This window comes from Euprymna scolopes, chromosome 45, assembly GCF_053919585.1.
Source record: "Euprymna scolopes isolate OS-2025 chromosome 45, ASM5391958v1, whole genome shotgun sequence".
Classification (NCBI taxonomy): Eukaryota; Metazoa; Mollusca; class Cephalopoda; order Sepiida; family Sepiolidae; genus Euprymna; species Euprymna scolopes.
In genome coordinates, this window is record NC_136526.1 from 1,655,001 (window position 1) to 1,671,212 (window position 16,212).

A 16,212-nucleotide genomic window follows, 5' to 3' on the forward strand; every position below is an offset into this window, starting at 1 on the left:
GGGCTGTGTGTTGGGGTGTGTGGGGGTAGATCAAAAACAAAAACCCTGGTGTTTGGAGATGTAAAAAAAAAAAATAGTTTTGGTAGGCAGGTAGGCTTGAACCCGAAGCGTTGACGCGAAGGTGGAAAAGAAAGGGAAAAAAAACGTGACATCTAACCTGCTCGGTCACGAGGGGAGAGCAAGTGAAAACTGTATTAATTTAGGACTTATACAGTTGACAGGTGCGCGAATTAAATGATAATGAGGTCAAACATATTCGGCAGTTAAATTTTGCTGCGAGGCAGTTTTTCTTTCTCAGCAATTGTCTGATATGACGGTTTTTGCCGCATTGATCAAAGCGGATTTGCTTTGTGGACGTCCTTGCCACGAATGCCAGGGAATTGATTGTGCGGATTCAGTTTCGCTTTTTTAAACTGAAGAGCGGAAGATGCGGCAATCAAAAAAAATCTCAAAAATAGCACGTAAAAGTCGGGCAAATTAAAGATAGACGTGACCTCCATTCGTAACTCGTAGATATTATGATTTAGACAATTTATAAAAAGTTTTAAGAAAGGGTGACTCGACCGAGTGCAGCCCCCCCCCCAAAAAAAAGCCTTTGCTGGGCATACACAAAAAGTGCATACACACACACACATTTTGCCTTTTATATATACAGATAGAAGACTAGCCTTGGTGCCTGGCGTTGCCCAGGTTGAGCAAAAAACAAACAAAGTGGTAGTAGGCCGCCAGGCTCAAACCAATACCGCAAAAGATGTGAAAAAAAATGTGACGTCTTTGCCGTTGCATCCATCGCCAAACCAGAAGTGGCGAAGTTTTAAATTAAGACTAGTCAAGTGAAAATAGATGACTTTCGAAAATATTGGTGAAAAAAGCGACTCCTCCTTGTAGAAAAGTGCACAGTTGAGGGTGAAGGAATTAATGTTTTTAGCCAATTTTTCGATATTTGTCGTCCGAAGGGTCGCGCTTCGAAACAATACCAATCTCGTGTAAATCTGTTGCCTCTGTCGAAAGTTTAGGCATACATATATACATACATGATGATTGCAACGTCTTGTCAGACGAGTGCCACTCCCTCAGACATTTAAAATCCATGAACCCAAATGTCTGAGGGAGTATCTATACAAATATGATGTTACAGAGTCTTAGCTTTGTACAACAGCTAAGTCTCTCTCTCGGTTCAAAATGTTGAGATCCAGCAACAAGCAAGAGCAAGATAGCCAGCAACAAATTAAACTGCAGACCAGCTTAATGCGGGTAATGGTCTTCCGCTTTATGGTTTTTTAAATCAGAGATTTGCTTCTCCTAGAAAGATTGCTTTCACCACGGCTTACGGGAGCCCTCTCTACCCCAATACACATAAACCCACACACACACAAATATACACAGTGCTAGTTACTGCCTTTAATAGCTGAAACCACTATCAAAAATTTTCCCCACTCTTTATCTGTGCCTAAATCAAAACATAGATTCCATGAACATAGCTTCTTTCTTAGCCGTGCACGCCTGTGGAACTCTGTTCCGTCTGCCTGTTCCCACCTGGCTACAACCTGGATGTCTTCAAGTCCAACATAAACAAATGCCTGATGAACCGTCCCCTTAAGTAAGACACTTTATCAAATCTCAACACTAACATACTGTACACGCATTAACCCTTATCCCTGAGTGGCTTCCGGGCCTTGATAAGTGGTTACCACCTTGTAAAAAAATAAAATAAAATAAAAAGATTTCTTGGCGATGTGATAAGTCACTCCTACGTGTGTGCGCACACGAACGCATCATGTAAGAAAACACTACTGAAGGCGGTGAAATAGCGTAAAATAGTTCCAGGGTTCAGGGGTTCATACCATGCAAACAGTACATTTGAGACCGGTTTGATTATCAGATTCGTTGTCAGCGACCTCGAATACCTCGAGAAAACAAAATTAGAATGGTCGATGTTCTGTTGTAGCGTAGCACTATATTTACCGAAAAATTGGGAATCAAAAGAGTTATGAGTTCCAATTAGAGTTAAAAGAAATGCGGACCTGAACGAGCCTCCCCCCCCTTTCCGTAAAATGAATTCCTTTTTACGTTTTATTTTTTTTTTTTTTTGCGGATTATCGTCGATAACAGACTTAGCTTTCATATTAGCAGAATTTTTTTTTTTTTTTTTGTAGTTCATTTAATGACTTAGCGTGGGGGATCACTTTTCAATTATAACGTTCTAATAAATTGATGCCCCACTTTGTGTTTTTTTTTTTTCAGGTTAAATTCAAACGTTATACTTGAAAAGTGATCCCGCTCCCACGTTAAAAGTCAAAAAAAAAAAAAAAAAAAAATGGCGCTTCTACACTATCGAGACAAAATTTAATACTGAATTTCACATGAAAACAATGGCATCTACGTATTCCTCGTATTTTTAAGAGGATTATATCCAAAAAAAAAAAAAAAAACTACGAAAATTGATAAGGTAGAAAATTATTTATTATAAAAAATAAAAAATAGAATTTGATGAAAACGATCGTAATACTCAGGAGAGTTCAAAGGGGACGATTTTCCATTTCGATTTAAACAAAATGGCCGCAATTTTTCACCTGCTAACACGATTAAAGTTATTTTTTTTAAATAATTCAGTAATATTCAAATAATTTCGACTGTATAATTTGGAAGCTACCACCGTTTTTTTATTATTAAAAACGCAATAAAAGTTTGTTCTACTCGACGAATTTTTGTAATTTTCGGATATATCAGATCACTATTTTCGACACGACAATTAGTACTGTCGTCTTAAGTACTTAAGCGAGAATTAGGGTTGTACATATAGATTCGAAAAAGTTGTTAAAAAAACAAAAACAAATACATAACAAATAAATGTTATCAAAGGCAAGATACGTTACTTTTCTACCTAACTGGATAATTTTCTAGTGTTTTTATTTAATGTAACATGTTTATTCAGCTCGAAAAGCATACAGTGTTTACTGATGTATTGGAAAATTTAAAATGGCGCCTAACTCTCTCTTTGACACGATAGGTTTGGGAAAAGGAGTTAAAAATAAAAAACTAAACAAAATACTGTTAGAAACTCGCTCAATATATGTTACTGTACCATAGGCTGACATATATTCGGTATGGTTTTAACAGTATTTTGCATATTTTTTTATTTTTAACTCCTTTTCCCAAACTTACCGTGTCAAAGAGAGAGTCGGGCGCCATTTTAAATTCTCCAATACATCGGTAAACGCTGTATGCTTTTCGAGCTGAATAAGCATGTTACATTAAATAAAAACACTAGAAAATTATTCAGTTATGTAGAAAAGTAACTTATCTTGCCTTTGATAACATTTATTTGTTATGTATTTGTTTTTTTTGACAACGTTTTTCGAATCTATGTGTATAGTAAAACAAACCCCGAGAATTTAATTTGAATTTTACTCACCATAAAATAGAGATCCAGAGTGCCCCTTTTGGGGGAGTTGGATTTTTTCCCCCACATTAAAAACGGACCGTTTGTCTAACTCTGCCCTCGTGGGGAGGCAGGCAAATAGGAATATATATATATATATATATATATATATATATATATATATATATATATATATATATATATATATATATATATATTGTTTTGTTTTGGGCTTTTAGGTTTGTTTGTTTGTTTGTTTTTTTCTTCTTCTTTTTCTCAAAAATATTTAATGTTCATATACCTGGGTTGAAATTAATGTCGACAAACACGAAATTAGCGACCGACGAGTTATCCCTCATCGTCGGCCCTTGACAACAAGCAAAACAAGTCCTTAGCAACAACACGTGAAACAGGCCATTATAATAAACAATAACAAGTACTTGCTGAGCTTCCTCCCTCCCCTCTCTTTGATTCTCATCCTCTCTCAAAGCGCCCCTCTCTCTTTCTCTCTCTCTCTTTCTCTCTCTTTCACGCACACACACACACACACACACACACAATGGCTTTTCTTCGACCTCCTTCGGGCCAAGATCACAGTGTAGTATCTGTTCTGATGCTACACTTCATCTTTTGTTATCGGCCAGTAGAGGAGAAATCCGTTAACATTTTATACGACGTGACCCAGCTGACCCACTGACCCAGCGTCGTTTAACCCCTAAAAAACAAATTACTTTTTTTTTCTTTTTTTTTGCCTAATACGTTTAAACGGCCTTTATAAATAATATGAAAGAAGAAATTTTGAAAAAAAAAAAATTAACATTCTAGAGTGGGGGATCACTTTCCAACATAAATTGAACGTAAAATGAGAACCCATTTTTTGGCCAACTAGCATTAAACGACACATGTCACTTCTAGCATTTTTTAAAAAAAGTTTGGTGATGGGGGAGGAGACAAAAAATGACAAATTCCATTTTGGGGGTCGGGGAGGAGGTTAAATGTGGTCTGGTAGACCAACACACAATCTACCTTTAAAAACTTATTTTCTGAGGTTTTCGGATGTGCTGAAAACGAATATCGCATTTAAAATTTAGGTCAGCAACTAGTTTTCTCGATATTGCAAACACTTTTCCGCATGTTTCGTGACGTAGCAGCAGCGGCCATATTTGTTTATAAAGAATCAATGACTAAATAAAATAAAACATTATTGTTTTTTGAAAAAAAAAAAAAAAAATTGTATCAAAAATGGATAATTGTGGCCTGATAGACCAACCCAAAACCTACCTTTAAAAACGTGTTTTCAAGGGGTTTTCGGGCGTGCTGAAAACGAATATTGCATTTAAAAATGTTTACTTTAACTACAACAGAACACCAACCAATTAAATTTGTGTTTTTTTAAGGTTTTCAGGGTCGCTGACAACGAATCTGATATTCAAACCCGTCGCAAATTTACTGTTTGCATGATATTAACCTCTGAACCCTTGCACTATTTTGTGCCAACTCACCGCCATCGTTTATGCTATTCTTACATGATGCGTTCGCGCATGGACGTGCGTAGTAAGGTGGCTTGTCACATCGCGGAAGCATTTTTAAGCAGACATTTGAAATAACAAGAAAGTTTTCAAAAACAACAAAATGTGTTTCATTTTTCTGTGTTACGTAGTTTTTTATGCTTTTTAATTGATCTAAAAAAAATTAAGTTTTCACGAGCGATTTACAAAACATTTTTATTTTTCGATTTTTATTTTTTTGCAGGGGGGGGGAGTTTATCCAATTATAAAACTTGCACATTTAAGAGGTGCTTCTGCAGTTTAATTTACCGTTTTACCGTAAGTAACGCGAACGCGCCGACACACCGAGCAGCAGAACTGTTTAATTTTTCACAAAAATTCTGTTTACATTGGTAGGGCGTGGAGGGGCAGGGGGGACGGGTGGTGTCGCGCGACCCCCCCCCCTCCAATGTAAACAGAATTTTTGTGAAAAATTAAACAGTTCTGCTTGATGTATCGACGCGTACTTACGGTAAAACGGTACGGGGGGGGCGGAAAAACGGTAAATTAAACTGCAGAAGCACCTCTTAAATGTTGTACAAGTTCTATAATTGAATAACCCCCCCAAAAAAAAACGAAAAATAAAAATGCTTTTATAAACTGCTCGTGAAAATTAAATTGTTTTTTAAAATCAATTAAAAAGTATCAAAAACTACGTAACAGAAAAATGAGCCACATTTTGTTGTTTTTGAAAACTTGTTATTTCAAATGTATGCTTAAAAATTCTTCCGCGAGGTGACAAGCCACCTTACTACGCGCGTCAATGCGCCAACGCATCATGTAAGAATAGCATAAACGATGGCGGTGAGATGGCACAAAATAGTGCGAGGGTTCAGGGGTTAATACCATGCAAACGGTAAATTTGCGATGGGTTTGAATATCAGATTCGTTGTCAGCGACCCCGAAAACTTTACAAAAACCAATTTTATTCGTTGGTGTTCTGTTGTAGTTAAAGTAAACATTTACCAAATTTTCTGCAAATAAGTAGTTTTTCGGATATTAAGCAATGTGATTCTTTGATATACGTGGTGGCCATTGTTGTATGCTAGGTACGGGCAAAAATGGACGGACAAAAATGGGGGACCTAGTTTTGAAAGCCGATTTATCATAATTTTTTTTACTACTTTTTGATTGTGTTATAAAATAATACGAGCGTATGGAAGCAAGGAGAACAAACGAAATAATTTGGTTTCAACCTTTATTGAGGGTCAAAGTGAATAAGCATATATATCCTCAATCAAAGCCGGAACGGTCAGCTGGGCGTCAGGAAGGCCGGAATAGGGATTAGAGAGGTAGGGATCCTGGCCTGATCAGGTTCGGGCAGGTACAGGGGCCTAGATGCTGGTACGGTCTAGGGATGACGTCCGGGACTAGAACAAGCGGTGATATGGTGACTAGGCGCTTTGAATCAAACTGCTGTCGCTGAGCTGCCGCTGCTACTGCTGGATGGAGCTGAAGGGAACGGCTATTGCTGCTGCCGTTGCTGCTGCTAGAAAGTTGAGGGGAACGGCTGTTGCTGCTGCTGCTGCTAGAAGGTTGAGGGGAACGGCTGTCGCTGAGCTGCTGCTGGGTGGAGCTGAAGGAAACGGCTATTGCTGCTGCCGCTGCTGCTGCTAGAAGGTTGAGGGGAACGGCTGTCGCTGAGCTGCTGCTGCTGGATGGAGCTGAAGGAAACGGCTATTGCTGCTGCCGCTGCTGCTGCTAGAAGTTGAGGGGGACGGCTGTCGCTGAGCTGCTGCTGCTGGATGGAGCTGAAGGGAATGGCTACTGCTGCTGCTGCTAGAAAGTTGAGGGGAACGGCTGTTGCTGAGCTGCTGCTGCTGGATGGAGCTGAAGGAATGGCTGTCGCTGGTATGGTGCAAAGGGTTGAGAGGAACAGCTGTATCTGCTTCTACTGGTAGCGAGGCGACCTGCTCTGGCCAGCGATCTGCTGGAAGACTGACTTTTTCTCTGACGGCCGGCTTATTTATACAGCACGTGCGGACGTAGTAAAAGGCACATCGGCTCCGGCGTCAAAATGGCCGTCGTATTTTTTATTTGTGTTTGTTTTTCGTGCTTTAATGGATTGTAGAGAATTATCTGTTTGGTGTGTGTATGCATGTGTTATGTCGATTTAAAGCTGAGAAAGTTGTGAATGTAACCTAGTCGGTGTCGTATTGTTGGGGTGTTTTGTGGAATCATTATTTGCGTTTTTATGCTATCTGAGTTGCGTTTACGGTAGTGTCTGTGATTTTTTATTTAGGTTTTTTCTTTTGCTGTGCAACTTTCTCTGGAGGTTTTCTATGTTGAAGTAAGGTGCGAGTTATTTTAATGATGTGTGTATTTAAAGAGATGGGATTTGAAATTGTCCTGTGTATTTATTGTGTTTGACTACGTTGTAACGGCGAACAGATTTGTCTTAGGGTCGCCATTGTTGCTGCCGTCATTGCCTTGCTGATTTCCGGTTTATTCATGGAAATGTGGAGAGATATGCGAATATAACAATGCTCCCCCAGATCTCGATCATATTTACATGATAAAGTCTCTGAAGCGTGTAGGGAGTTGTCCTCTTGTTGTTCTGGCTGGTAATCTCCTGGGTTGGCTGGCTTGTGAGGATGGCGTCCGATTCTCGTCCGGATTGCATGTGGGGCCGTTCGTGGAATGCTGTTCGTCGGTGATGCTGGGTGGGGGTGGGAGGTTTGTGATAGACAGGTGCGGCGGGCGTGGTGCTATTCGTCGGATGTGCGCCCGGTGTACCCAGGTTGTGATGCCGCTCTCATCTTGTACTTGGTACATCAAGCTGTTGGTTTTGGTGATAGTGAAGCTTCCTATCCATTGCATGTGTGTTGATTTGGCCGTGGCTGATTGAGGACGGTGAAGTAGGACCTTGTCTCCTACTTGTAGCGGGTTCTCGTGGGAGAAGTGCTTTTCGCGGTTCTCCATTTTATGATCTGCTTCATCATTGGCCAGGGCGACACGGTGATGAACCTGTCTTAGCAGGGCGTTGATTTGCATGCCATATGCACCTGGGTCATCGCTCCTGGCTTCCCTTCTGTGGGGTGTTGGCAAGCCGATGCTAGGGTGGCGGCCCGTGACTGTGAAATGCGGGGAGACACCGGTGGCGTTGTTGATTGTGGCGTTCATGGAAGACACAACAGATTCGAGAACATCTGTCCACTCGCAATTCCTGTCTTCACACAGCATGTAGATGGCGTTCTTCATTGTTCGATGTTGTCTCTCTATGTTCCCTGAGCTTTGTGGGCGCCACGGGCAATGCAGTTCCTGTGTGATGGCCATTTGTTCGCAGAACTGTCGATAGACTTCCCCTGTGAAGTGTGTACCTCGGTCGGAAGACACTATGCGTGGGATTTCTCTGTGTCGGAGGAAGAACTGGTATAAACCACGGGCGGCGTCGATGGCACGGTCTCTTGCACATGGTGTAGCTGTGAGATGCCGGCTGAAGCTGTCCAGTATCGTAAGTATATATCTTTTCCCCTTTGAGTTGGGCATTGTGACAAAGTCAACAAAGACGAGTTCAAATGGTCTCTTACCCCGCTTGCAGTGGCCCATAGGCCAGCGGGTGCGTCTGCCATAATTTCCCTTGCATTTTGCACATGTGATGCAGGAATCAGCATAAGCCTTGATGTCGTTGTTCTTGGACTCCCACCAGTAACCGGAGAGGAGTTCCTGCATCCGTGTTATGCCTGAGTGGTTGTTGGCGTCGTGTGCTTGTATAAGGTATTTGGGTCTGAGCTTGTATGGTATGACCAGCCTAGGGGTATGTTTGTGGTCTCTTATCATTAGGACCGTGGTTCCTGGTTCTAAGAAGAATTGATGTAGCTTTCTCTTGAATAACTTAGCTCGGTGGTCATCGGGGTCAATTTGTGGGCCGTCCGGGTATGATGTTTGGAGTGCGTGTATGATTCCGGCCAGGGTCTCATCCTTCTGTTGTTCGGTTGCAATATCCAGGTGTTCACAGATTTGTTCAGCAGGAATGGAGGAGTTGGTGTGGTATGCGAAAAACGCGTCGCTGATGCGTCTTTGCGTGTGGGCGTTCCGTGGTGTGTGCGTCTTGGGAATAAGTTTCAGACTGTCGATGTCATTGATGCACCATGATGGGACGTAGATGCGTAAGCTTGAGCCATCCAGTATGAATGTCCTTCCTGCTGGATTGGGGTCGCTGGGAGTCTTGATCTTCTTCTGTCCACAGCCTCTGCTGAGCATATCAGCCCAAACGTTAGATTCGCCCTCCACGTATTCTAATACGAATTTGTAGCACAATATCTCATCCTGCCATCTTCGTATTTTTGCATTGTTGAATTCCCGTTGGTCAAGATATGTCAGAGATTTGTGGTCAGTGAACACCACGAAGGGACGGTTACGTAGAAAGTAGTCAAATTTCAGTATCGCCCACTTCACTGCATATGCCTCGCGTTCCGTTGTAGACCAGTTTTGCTCTGTTGTATTGAAGGAGTGGGACACGACTCCGACAATGTTCTTCTTCCCGTTGCTGGACTCTTGCATCAGGATTGCTCCGCATGCGACATCACTGGCATCAGTAGTGAGCGTGAAGGGCATGGAGAAGTCTGGAAACGAGATAACCGGCGGGGAGGATAATCGGTCCTTGATCTTCCTGAATGCTCTGTCTGCATTCTCGGTCCAGTGGAATGGCTTGTTGACCTTGTTGAGCTCGTGTATAGGGGCCATGAGTTTTGAGAACATGCTTGATCTGATCTGTTCATGAAGGCGCGTCTCAAGGAATTGTCTGATCCAGACCAAGCGGCCGATGAGACTTTGGAGTTCCTTTCTTGAGGTTGGGGGTTTCATTTCTCCTATGGCACGGACATATTCGGGGTCGGCCTTGAACCCTTCGCTGTTTATTATGCGGCCGAGAAATTTGGCCTCAGGTGCGAGGAAGGAGCATTTGTCTGGGTTCAGCTTAAGTCCAAACTTTTGGAGGGCCATGAACAGTTGTTCTAGCGCGATGATGTACTCCTTGAATGTCTTAGCATGCACCAGGTTGTCGTCGATGTAAGATGATATGTTGCTGCGAGATGTGACCGTGGCTAAGACCTCTGCTACGCAACGGGAAAAGATTTGTCCGGCCGAAGTGAGACCAAAGGCCAGGCGTGTGTACTGGTAGCATTTGTCCTTCCATGTGAAGGCTGTTTTGTGCCGGTCCTGCTCATCTATTTTAATCTGCCAATATCCACTACGCAGATCCAGGGATGCAAAATACCTGTTGCCCTTGCCGATTTTGTTGAGCAGGTGATCCATCCTGGGTATTGGGTAGGGGTCCAGATCGACTAGCACTTTGTTTAGTGTTCTTTTAAAGTTTGCAACGACGCGAATTGACCCATTTTTCTTACGTACGGCGAATACTGGACTGTTGAAACCTTTGGGGTCGCTGCAGGCTTCAATGATGCCTTTGCTTGCCATGCGGCCAATCTCGGCATTGACCTCCTCTTCCAGGGCTTGAGCAATCGGATGTTGTTTTTGGCTGCGTGATTGGCCGTTGGTTGGTATCCGAATGGGACGGATGAATGTGCCCTTGTCGCCATTCTCAGTACCGATGATGTCGGCATAGCGGATTAGTATGTTGGTGGTGGCCTCAAGTTCATCACGGTTGGGATGGTTTGGTAGTGTGAGTCCTGTGTTGTGTTTTAGCCATGTAAGCTTTTCATCCAAGGTGTGGAGTTCGGGATGGGGTCCGATAGCTAGGTAGTCCTGGATGACCTTGGTCTGGGAGTCGTCTGTGGGACTGTTTGGTGACGACGTTTGCCGTACGATGTTAGCTGTGTGTGTGGAGCCTCCTTGGGCAAGTGTGCGTTTGAACTCCACTTTCGCTTTTTCGTTGTCGACCGTGTACGAGATGAGGGTATCATGGCATAGGATGTTTTGGCCGATCAGGATTGGTGTAGATTGTGCCGTTATTAGGGCGTTTATGCCACAGAATGCGGGTGTGTTCTGGTTGCCGATTACAATGTCGCATGTTAGTTGGCCAAGCGCGGTAATGCTGCCATTGATGCCCCTCACTTTGGCGTCCGAGCGTTTTATGTGCTTCTTGGCTTTGTCTGGTAGTTGTGATGCTGGTATGATACAGGTCGAGCATCCTGAGTCGAGCATCGCGATGTCTGAGAATTTTGTGTCGCCAATGTAAAAGGTGGAGTAGACAAGTGGTGAGTAGTTAGATTGCTCTTGAAAGTTGAAGACGTGATGGCTGATATTGGAGCGGGTCGGGCGGGGCATCACATCTCGTCCTGACCGAAGTGAAAATCCTGGTCCTCTGTCTCCGGCATGTTGCTGCCTGTTGTTGCGACAAGGGCTTGTGTTTGGGTGCGGGGTGGGTGACGGTATCTGCAATTTTGCCTAAAGCAGGATAGGCCTCTGAGGTATCTCTGGCATACAGGGAAACTTACTGTTTGCCTGCGAGCTTCTTGCTGCTGATGTTGACGTTGATCAGTTTTCTTGTGTGCGTCTATCAAGTTCGAGCGCTTGCGTCCACTAGAGTGGGTGTGCATGTTTGTTATATGGTAAGGTTTTCTTTGGCTCAAGTGGTGCTCTTGAGAGAGGAGTGCGGAGTCTTGGGAATTGGTGACATCGGATTTTATGCCGCGATCCAGGTATCGCTGTGCTTCAGCCGCTATACCAGTTGCCGTATAGTGGTTGTCCATTGTTCTGACGAGGTGCGGGTAGATATTTGTGTTCCATGCTTTCACCTTTTCACTCATAAGCATTGCGCCTATTATTGCTATGAGTCCGTCAACGGATAGTTCATTGTTTCTGTCCTTTCTGTGTTTTGCCTTGATGTGGACGGCCGCTTCCCTGAGTGTGGTTTCGAGTCGACCGGCAAAATCGGTTAGTTTTTCGCCGTCATGTCGTTCTAAGTCCCAGGCCTTGCTTAGATGTTGGAAGGTGGTCATTTGGCTGCCGTGTGTTGTTAGTAGATACTCCTTCAGGTTGTTGAAGGTGGATGTATCTTGTGCAGAATCCAGCATTTGCTGAAATATACCCTGGTCCAGCATGTCTTTCGCGGCCTTGACAAATTCGCCTTCCAGGCTTGGGTATGTTGCTCCCTCCGGTAAGACGTGTATTGCGTATATTTTGGTGAGCGCTGATATGAACTGGTTTACGTCCTGTCCAGGGCGGAAGGGCTTCTGTTGTCTCATGGCGTCCCGAATTGTTTGCTGGCGCATTAGCATACTGTAGTCGCTGCTTGTGTGGGGGGTGGTGGCTGTTGTTATTGCTGTTGATCTCAGGGCGGTTGTCATGGCATCTATGTCATTTCGGATCTCCTGAAGTGCCTCTTCCGATGGTTGTGTTGAGCTTGTCCTCAGGTTGAACAGCAGATGCTTCTGTTCTTTGATCAGTGTGAATAGTTCTGACCGCGTGAAACCCTCGTAGCTGTCTGTACTCATCTTGCTGAACGCTCTGACACCAGTTGTTATAAAATAACACGAGCGTATGGAAGCAAGGAGAACAAACGAAATAATTTGGTTTCAACCTTTATTGAGGGTCAAAGTGAATAAGCATATATATCCTCAATCAAAGCCGGAACGGTCAGCTGGGCGTCAGGAAGGCCGGAATAGGGATTAGAGAGGTAGGGATCCTGGCCTGATCAGGTTCGGGCAGGTACAGGGGCCTAGATGCTGGTACGGTCTAGGGATGACGTCCGGGACTGGAACAAGCGGTGATATGGTGACTAGGCGCTTTGAATCAAACTGCTGTCGCTGAGCTGCCGCTGCTACTGCTGGATGGAGCTGAAGGGAACGGCTATTGCTGCTGCCGTTGCTGCTGCTAGAAAGTTGAGGGGAACGGCTGTTGCTGCTGCTGCTAGAAGGTTGAGGGGAACGGCTGTCGCTGAGCTGCTGCTGGGTGGAGCTGAAGGAAACGGCTATTGCTGCTGCCGCTGCTGCTGCTAGAAGGTTGAGGGGAACGGCTGTCGCTGAGCTGCTGCTGCTGGATGGAGCTGAAGGAAACGGCTATTGCTGCTGCCGCTGCTGCTGCTAGAAGTTGAGGGGGACGGCTGTCGCTGAGCTGCTGCTGCTGGATGGAGCTGAAGGGAATGGCTACTGCTGCTGCTGCTAGAAAGTTGAGGGGAACGGCTGTTGCTGAGCTGCTGCTGCTGGATGGAGCTGAAGGAATGGCTGTCGCTGGTATGGTGCAAAGGGTTGAGGGGAACAGCTGTATCTGCTTCTACTGGTAGCGAGGCGACCTGCTCTGGCCAGCGATCTGCTGGAAGACTGACTTTTTCTCTGACGGCCGGCTTATTTATACAGCACGTGCGGACGTAGTAAAAGGCACATCGGCTCCGGCGTCAAAATGGCCGTCGTATTTTTTATTTGTGTTTGTTTTTCGTGCTTTAATGGATTGTAGAGAATTATCTGTTTGGTGTGTGTATGCATGTGTTATATCGATTTAAAGCTGAGAAAGTTGTGAATGTAACCTAGTCGGTGTCGTATTGTTGGGGTGTTTTGTGGAATCATTATTTGCGTTTTTATGCTATCTGAGTTGCGTTTACGGTAGTGTCTGTGATTTTTTATTTAGGTTTTTTCTTTTGCTGTGCAACTTTCTCTGGAGGTTTTCTATGTTGAAGTAAGGTGCGAGTTATTTTAATGATGTGTGTATTTAAAGAGATGGGATTTGAAATTGTCCTGTGTATTTATTGTGTTTGACTACGTTGTAACGGCGAACAGATTTGTCTTAGGGTCGCCATTGTTGCTGCCGTCATTGCCTTGCTGATTTCCGGTTTATTCATGGAAATGTGGAGAGATATGCGAATATAACAATTGTTTTTGAAAGATTAAGGACTAAACTTAATTTCCAAAAGAAAAAAAAATATTTGACCACATGAAAGAAAAAAAAGTTGTGAAAATGTTTTCACGGCGAGCTAACCAATTTTTTTTTTTTATAATTTTTTTATTACATTTTCACCCCAAACAAAGTACATTGCCACTTTGGTGTAGGGGGCTACTACCAGGGGTAACAACTACTGGGGTACTCTGTAGGGATTTGGGCAGCAAGATGTCGGTTCACGTTGCACTTGAACTTCTGCATGCCAGTACAGTTGGGGAAGCAGGGACCTGGAATGGAATTCCAAAGTCTAGCGGTTCTGGGGAAGAAACTACTGGAGTAGAAAGATCTTTTACATCTAGGGATCTCTACAGTGTCGGGGTGGGATTTAGCAGCCTGTCGGGTTTGTCAAGGGTGTTCACGTCGTGGGGGCACAAGTGATTGCAGTTTGTCAGAGCATTCACCATTAAAATACTTGTAGAACAGGCAGAGGGATGCAACATTTCGTCGATGGGACAGAGGCTGAAGCTTAGATGCCAGTTAAGGGTCTATCAGATTTGCGACTCTCTTTTGAACCTTGTCAAGGAGCGAGAGACTAGTAGCAGATGCACCAGCCCAAATATGACAGCAATACTCCATACATGGGCGAATGGTGGCCTTATAGAGGTACAGGATACTTTCGGGTGTTAGTAGTTTTCTAGCACGGTAGAGAGAGCCCACCTTCCTTGCAGCGGCCCTGGCAATGCCTTCAATGTAATTGTTCCAACTCATATTTCCTGTGAACATTAGGCCAAGGAGTTTAAAAGATGTACTCTCAGATAAAGAGTCGTTGGCTATTGCTATAGGTGGCAGAGAAGGTTTCTTGTAATTATTGAATGAAACTAGTTTAGTCTTGGCGGCATTGAACGTGACCTTCCATTTTTGTCCCCATTCCACTACAGATTGGAGGTCATCCTCTAGTGTTTCTGCCATTTCTTTAGATATGTGTTCATATGTTTTCCTGTCGTGCATGTTATAGAGTGTGGTGTCATCAGCATATATACCCATCTCAGAGGAAATTTTGTCGGGGAGGTAATTTATGAATATCAGGAACTCCCACATTTATATCATATTGTTTAGATGTACGACCGTCGAGGACAACCTGGATTTTTCTCTTATCTAAGAAGGATTTAATTATGTTAAGTATTCTACCAGTGATACCGTATGATCTAATAATAATAAACAAACAAAAAAAAATGTGGTTCATTTTTTGTATGTGTGTTACGTAGTTTTAAATACTTCTTAATTAATCTAAAAAATTAAGTTTTCACGAGTGGTTTACAAAAAATTTTTTTTATGTTTCTCGTTCCTTTGGGGGGGGGGCATTCAATTATAGAATTTTTGTAATTTAACAGGTGCTTCTTTTTTTTTTTACATGGAGGTCACCACTTATCAAGGCCCGGAGGCCACTTAGGGATAAGGGTTATTATGTGTACAGTAATCAATGAGATAGTATCGTAGTAATCATTAGTATTGGAGATTTGATAGAGTGTCTTACTTAAGGGGGTGGTTTGTCAGGAATTTGTTTATGTTGGACTTGAAGACATTCAAGTTGTAGTCAGGTTGGAAACAGGCAAACGGAAGGGAGTTCCACAGTTGTGCACTTCTGAGAAAGAAGCTCTGCTCATGGAATCTACGTTTGGATTTAGGCACAGATAAAGAGTGGGGAAAATTATTGACAGTAGTTTCAGCGAGACGGGTGTTTCTCGTGAAAGATTGGCGAGGGGGACAAGAGATTGGAGCTCAGACGAGCACTTGCCATGGAAGTAACGATAAAACAAAGACAGCCTCGCAACGTCTCTTCTATGGGAGAGAGAGAGGCTGCAGGGAAGAGAAAAGGGCATCCCCCACTAAGCTACGAAGTCTATTTTATACTCTGTCAAGACAGGATAGGCTGTTTTTAGCAGCTTCTGCCCAGATGTGGCAGCAGTATTCCATCCTTGGACGTACTTGGCTTTTTAAAAAAAAAATTTTTTATACAGATAGAGAATTGCATCAGTAGTGCGATATCTTCTGGAGCGGTAGAAGGATCCCATCATGCACTATGCAGTTTAATTAACCGTTTTTTTTGTTTTTTTTCGTAAGTAACGCGCCGACATTTACCGAGTAGAACACGGTTTAACATTCCACATTTGTGAAGAGCGGGGGCGGGTGTGTTGTGGCGGCCGCGGCGTAAACGAGGGCGGTTAAATGGGGCAAAGTAGTCCCAGGTTCTAGGGGTTCATACCATGCGACGGGTTTATCAGATTTGTTCTCAGCGACCTCGAATACGCCTAAAAAAAAACAAATTAGAGTGGTCGGTGTTCTGTTGTAAGGTAATATTTACCGTTAAATTTGTAATTGATGAGATTAAAGTAAAAAAGGGGTGGGGTGAAAATTGTGGAATTTAGAGGTGCGATATCCGCCAATAACAAGTACGGAAAATTGCAATTGGTAAACAATAGCACTTTCCTTTCTTTTACGAAACTATCT

General features: G+C 43.4%; 1 protein-coding gene across 2 annotated transcripts in view; it reads right to left on the minus strand.

Moving 5' to 3' along the window:
* LOC145269118 (SANT and BTB domain regulator of class switch recombination-like) overlaps positions 1-16,193 on the minus strand; it is a 126,046-nt gene extending 109,853 nt beyond the window's left edge. Inside the window, exon 1 of one of the 2 annotated variants that reach the window (XM_080124714.1) lies at positions 16,067-16,193. The gene's annotated coding sequence lies outside the window, so the exon portion shown is untranslated. The remainder of the gene's footprint in view (positions 1-16,066) is intronic. The other variant, XM_080124713.1, reaches the window with a different exon arrangement.
* Positions 16,194-16,212: the final 19 nt, after the last annotated feature.